The sequence below is a fragment of the Protopterus annectens genome, chromosome 5.part0, assembly GCF_019279795.1.
Source record: "Protopterus annectens isolate FY-2018-M chromosome 5.part0, PAN1.0, whole genome shotgun sequence".
Taxonomy (NCBI): domain Eukaryota; kingdom Metazoa; phylum Chordata; order Ceratodontiformes; family Protopteridae; genus Protopterus; species Protopterus annectens.
In genome coordinates, this window is record NC_056735.1 from 1769164907 (window position 1) to 1769172102 (window position 7196).

Genomic DNA, 7196 nt, shown 5'->3' on the forward strand with positions numbered 1-7196 from the left:
GAACTGGTTACTGCCAGGGTCAGGGTTCGATCACACTGCAGCTACACTACAGGCAATTACATGCATGATAAGTTCTACTGCCATAATGTAAAATGGAATAATATGCATTATACACTATTTGCTTCTAAACTAGCACGTCATATATGTTTAAATATGTATTTTTCTAACATTCTCCCTCCTTTGATTGCTTCTATTCTATCCAGAAACATATACAACATTATTTCATTCCCTAGCCTCTTCCTCTCTGGAACTTTTAACTAGGCAAGTCATTTGTTGTACATTTCAGAAAGGATTTCATTTGGTATTAACAAATCCCACTCCAGGTCTTGATACATAGTCTCGGTTACAGATATGTCAACAGAGTCCCTGACTAATACTTTCATACAAGGTATCCCACAACAGACACATGCTCCCAATATGAGCAGAACAACACAAATGGTAATCAAGATATTCAGTATGAGTGAACCCCATCCACCAAATGGTTTCTGGAAATAGTTCGTCAGTGGGTTTGGGCCTGGTTCCGCCATGGCTGATACCTGCTGTATTACCTCTAGGTGGTCGTTGATTTCGTGCTTATTATGTGGTACTTAAACACAGCAGTCTTCTTTGATAAGCGCGTACCACTTCTCGCCAGGGTGCAGTCGTGAGCCATTACATTTTGTGGCACAACAGTTCTCATTGCATTCAGTTCATCAGTCACAAGTTCGAGAGCGAACAGTCGCATTGCTCATTCCTTCGAGAGGTTTTGACAACTTCCTCAGTTCCCTGATTGATTTCACTGCTCCATAAGCTGGGAGTGTTCCAGCCCAGGATATAACACTGTCACTCAAGTCCATATGAGTCAATTTTCCTTTATCTCTTGCAGAAGAATGATTTTTCCAAACAGCTTCCATTTCACCCACTGGATTAGTAGGTTTCTTGACTGAGTTCCCAGTTCTTCGAGCTATATCTCTTACATTTTGTTTCGTACCCAGAGGCAATTCTGCAGTATGTCATATGGCTGGAGCCAGATAACCCAAAAAACAACTGCCGGACCAATTCTCAGATAACCATTGATATGCTTTTTTCCCACTAACAAAATAACAATATTCTACTTTACTACTGATGCGGGTTAACTCTGCATGTAACATTTTCCGGTCTATAACAGACAACTGTTTATTCAATTCAGGATGTTTCTGCACATCTTTCCACGTTGTTCTCATTAAGCTTAAATACAAATCATGAATGGTGCTACAACTAGTACTGTAATCTTTGGCTGTTATATGACATTTGTAAGACACAGTTATGTTACAATTACTCCCACCAACTTGGACTGTATCATGTTTATGAAAACAAACAATTCCTTTTTGTGTAACAGGTAAGTACAGTGCCACTTTGTCCTGTGATCTCACAGAACCTGTATCAAAAGGTAAATATTCACAAGTCTCAATCTATCACCAAGGGGACAGCATACATCGGAAGTCCTCCATATGATGTAGGTATGGCAGTACAAACCCAGCAATTTGAAATGTTCATAGTCTGTACATGCACACGCGTCATGGCTAGGTATGTGTTGAGGTTTGGATGCCAATCTGTGGCCAGTTCATCACGTCTCACTATTTGTATCTGTGTAGTTATATGCAGGAAAGATCCCAGCAAAAGTAAAGTCACCACAAACATGGTTAATAGGTGTATGATCAGTAGGACAGTAAACCAATGTCTTTGGGGTTGCTTTGTATTGTTATACACTCTGCCCCGGGTGATTCTGTCTCTATGGTATATCGGCTAGAACATGTAAGTCAGACTGGATATTCTTTACCGGTTTGAAAAGGGTCAGGTGACCCCAGGACGACCTTTCCGCAAACTTTACTGCAGTAGGCATTGCCAACAGTACCTGGTACGGACCTTCCCACGTTGGACTCGTCCAATTACTTGTTTGGATAACAGTCAAACACACCCAGGATACTGGAGTCAGCGCTGTGTCCGGCTTCGCTTGCTCTTTATCTGAAAAAGAGTTTAACTGCAAAACAGTGTTATTGGTTAACAATCCTCCCATGTAACTGGCTAATGAGCCATCGACCTCCAGCTCTGCAGGCATGACAGCTTTCCACTGTGGCACATAATATGCCATTCCAAATACTACTTCAAAGGGGGTCAAACCCTTTACATTTGGAACTGTTGTCATGCTCAGCAATGCTAGAGGTAGACAGCAAATCCAATTCGTCTGAGTGTCACTCATCAACCTCCTCAACTTATTTCTCGAGATCCCATTGTACCTCGCCACCAGTCATGATGACTGTGGGTTGTACGTGCAATGATTATTCAGGGAAATCCCAAATAATCCCCCAGGTTGCTGGATTGTCTGGTTCACAAAATGTGTTCTATTGTCACTGTAGCTTCTTTCCGGTATGCCAGATCTAGGGATACTTTATTTTACTGGGACCTTTGCCGCTGTTGCTGCATCCGGATTCCTGGTTGGAACTGCTTCTACCCATTTTGATAACATATGTATAATCACTAAACAATATTTCTTCCCTTCACATTTATTCAGCTGTATAAACTCCATACAAATAGTATGGAACGGATATGGTGGTGTAGGGAAACTCACTCACTTCAGTTGAAATGCTCCCTGTGCATGATGTTTACTGCAAATATGACACGCTGCTCAAAATGTTTGTATGTGGTTCCTAATTTCATATGTTAGGAATATTCTGTTAACCAACTGTACCATCCCCCCTGTTGAGACATGGCTCTACCCATGGCTCAACAAAGCCGCATATCTGAATAATTTAGACATTAATATTGGCTTTCTCACTTTGGAGATGTACAGTCCGTCTTCAAGGATTGCTCCTCGTCTTACCCACGTCTGCTTTTCTGCTTTCGTAGTTGATGTTTGCATTGTTTCTAACATTTCTAAATGTAGAATCTCTGAGGATTGTCATTCCTCATTCAAAATGACACTTTCTGAGTGTGAGGCTGCTTGTTTTGCAGCTGCATCAGCTCGTGCATTACCTTTCCTAATCTTATCCTGTTGCTTTGTATGAGCTGCACATTTACAATTAGCTACTTTAGTAGGTAACTGAATGGAATCTAATAAATTTAAGATCAATTGCGCATGATTAATCGGTTTACCAGTGGATGTTATCATTCCCCTATTCTTCCACTGCTGCGCATAAACATGCACTGTAGAGACAGCATACTGACTATCGGTATAAATGTCCACACATCTGTTTTTCGCTGGAGTGCAAGCATGTGTTAAAGCTATCAATTCTGCTGCTTGAGCAGACAAGTTATGCTGCTGGGGTTGGGCTTCTACAATCTCATTATCAATAACTACTGCATAACCTACTTGATTCTTTCCTGTAGGACTCTTTCTACATGATCCATACACATAAACTGTCACCTCTGCATCATCTAAGGGTATATCAGTAATATCCTGTCTGGGTATAGTTATTTGCTCCATATCCTGTAGGCAACTGTGTGGTGTGCCATACACAGGTGTCGGACGTGACGTTGATGGGTTTAATGTTGTACAACGTTCGATCACCATATGAAGTTGACTCAGGGGTATGGTCAAACAAGAAAGATGTCTAGCACGGGTCAGGAATGCTATTTTCTCTTGCAGCAAAAGTATCGCAACTGCATGAGGCACTCTCACAGTGAGAGGGTGGAATAATACCATTGATGCCGAGGCCTGTACTGCCATGGCTGCTGCTACAACTGCCTGTACACAATGTGGCAATGACCATGCCACTGGGTCCAACTGCGATGAGTAGTAAGCTATGGGGCGTTGCCTACTTCCATGCTGTTCCGTCAAGACTGACGTCATATATCCCTGCTTACAATCTACAGTCTGAAAACATCTGTTATGATTATTCGGGAGACATAAAACAGATGTTGAAGCTATCAATCGTTTTAGTCTGCAGAAAGCTGTTTCTGCTACTGGAATCCAGTGTAGTATATCTTGTGCTGCCATAGGTGTATTAAAGACTACAGCAGACAATAGAGCCGATTCAAAAGCATAGTTTGGTAACCAGCTTCGACAAAAGTTAGTCGGCCCAGGAAGGACATCATTCCCTTCTTGGTAGTTGGCTTTGGTGCTTGTGAAATTGCTGCCTTCCTATCGTCATCTAATGTTCTACCCTCCTTGCATACCACATATCCCAGGTACTTGACCTGTATTCTCCGTATTTGCAATTTATGCTTGTTTAATTTATGTCCCTGTTCTGCTGAATATTCCAATAATGCTATTGTATCTTCCCTACATTGCTGCTGGGTAGGGGCCGCAAGCAGGATATCATCCACATAAAGTAGAACTTGACTGCCCCCAGGTGGAGTAAACCCCGGCATGTTGCTAGCCATCTCCTGTGCGAATATCGTTGGACTTTCACAATATCCCTGCGATAGCCGGGTATGGCTGTATCTGTTACCCTGAATGTAAATGCAGAACAATACGGACTATCTGGATGTATAGGTATTGAAAAGGAAGCATAGCTTATATGTACCATGGTAAGATACTTCTGTTGCGGGTTCATAGCATTCAATATAGTGTGTGGGTCTGGCACCATCGGTACCCTAGGTATTATTACATGATTTACAGCTTGTAAATCCTGTACCATCCGCCATTCCTCATTTGCTTTTCTATCAGGAGATACAGGGGTATTGCATGGTGAATAGTGATTACTTTGTGGATGGGGAATTCCCTCTGTGACTTTCCGGATATCTTCCGGTGTCCACGGTCCATACACTAAGGGAGTTGGGTCCTGGCCTTCCTGTCCTGCCTGAGGGTTCGGTACTTCAATTAATTGACAGATTTCCTCACTCTGTTCTAGTGACTCTCTTCTTAGTTGAGTGTCCCTAGGTATTTTACGTGTTCGGGATGTGGTTTCAATAGCTTCTCTTACAATTGGTCGTTGTGATACCTCTGTTGCCACAGGATAACATGGGGGGGACTAGCCTGCCCTCCCGCTTCATATCCTGGATGTGGTATCGGAGGGGGTGGAGGGGGGGGTGTCGCTACTACTGTATTATTATCTTCTTTGTCTACGTATGATGCTTTCGCATTCTTAGTCTTCTGTTCCCTTCGGTTCACTACCTCAATCCACCTATGTGCTTGAGGGATACCCAATTGTCGCTGTTTTTTAGCCTGCACATCTTAGGGTTGCCACCTTTTCAAGTGCCCAAAGTGGGACATTTGTGTTAGGAACGTCGGATTTTGCAGGGCAAAACATACCCACGGCCAGTACACAGGACAGCAATTTACTTTTTGCCAGAATAGCAACTTATTCTTGTAGCATTTGAGTTGCTTATTCTGTTTATTATAATATTTTGGTGTTTCAGATACAGAATAACTGTTTTATGCTACTATTAAAGAAAATATAGGAAATATTTTTGTCCTAAGATATCAGGACATTTGCCATTTGTTCAGTTTGTTTGCAGGACACAACTGGCCAAAGAGGGACTGTCCCTCGCAAAGTGGGACATGTGGTAACCCTAGAACATCTGCGTCACATTTTAAGTGATTCCAATGTTTCACTAACGATATTTTGTCTAATATACCATCAATGTCATATTTATTACCCCATTTTGCAGAATATCTCACATTATGTGCTCTCTGCAATTGCATATACTTCGCATCACCCGTCAAACGTGGATCTCACGATCTCTTAGTGCACTAATCTCCCATGTCTTCTAAACGACTGTTACGTAACCCTTCTCTCGTACCATGTGGTATCTCCTTCCTTGTATCCACTGTAGTGTCTACAATGACTATTTACTCTACTCTGTGTTCCCCTGATCTATGTCCAAATGTAAAACTACTTGGATTGGTCTTCGACCTGCTATCACAACTGTTAACAGAAACACAATGTAGCCTGGTCCCTGATCTACAATAGAGACAAAGAGGCAAACTCTCCTTACCTGAGCCTCCCGTTTATGACTGCACGTTTTCTTCTTGGGATCCAGTTTTCCACTTTTCAGCCACAGATCAGACAGTGGACAGCCTCTTTACACACAACAATTCAGTCGGAGGTCTTTTCACTCAAGAAGAACCATTTAGGCAACTTTTCCTGCGCAGATGTCTAACCACCCATGCACTCTGACTTGTAGCTTACCAAGGGAATTCTGGCTAAGAAGGACCACAATGTCAAATAAGTTGTTAAAACCAGACTGTAGACATCAGTAGGCTTTTCTAAATGACAGTCAATAACACAGGAAGCTCAGGTTCACAATGTTTTAGTAGTGTACACCGGGAGGCAAAAAACTATACAGTACAAGTATAAGAGTTTTGTCTGACTCTATACAGGAAGCAATTTGTTTATATAGTGTTTACAATCAGCTTTTGCCCACCTTACTGATGTGGTCAGTCACAGGGCATTTCCATCACTATGGTCCACAATATTCTATTCATACGAGGGTGCTGAGGTAATGCTTTTAAAATGTTTTCCCATGAGAATAACACAGCCTTGCAAGGCACCTGGTCAATTACTGTGTCCTTCTGTAATTGTTGCTCTTTCAAGGACCCTGGACTGTTCCGATACAATAGTCAGTTCATTTCTTAATACGTTCCTTTGTCTCTCTGGTAAGGAGTTGTACTCTATCTTCGATAGAGCTCACAAGGCCATCCTCCTCAGTGGAAGGGAGGAAGTTATACATGTACATACATTTCTTTTTCTGTAACCCAGCAGATAATTAATGCTGAGAGACATAAGCCTGCTGAACTGGTTACTGCCAGGGTCAGAGTTCGATCACACTGCAGCTAAGCTTCACCAATTACATGCATGATCATTTCTACTGCCATATTGTACAGTACAATTCAATGCATTACATAGTATTTTGCTTCTAAACTGGCACTTCATATGTGTTTCTATATATATTTTTCTAACAACATCCATCCGGCCATATGCATGTTGTTCCGTCCTTTACCTTGGCCGTGGGTGTTTGGCCATCCGGCAACGCTACTCTCCACATGTGATGTCCCACCTTCCCCTTCTGTGCCTGTGGCACCCTGTTAGGACGTCCTGTTTGGTAGGCACATGTTCCGCTATATGTGTTTGACTTGTCTGCATAGCTAATCATCGGTGCGGTGGTTCAACATCCCGACTTATCCACATGTGTACAGTTATGTGCACCGTGGCGTGTGCAAGCCTATAGGGTTTGGATGGGTCCATACCACATGCGGGATGTACACATTCTGCCGACACATTCACATGCAGCCA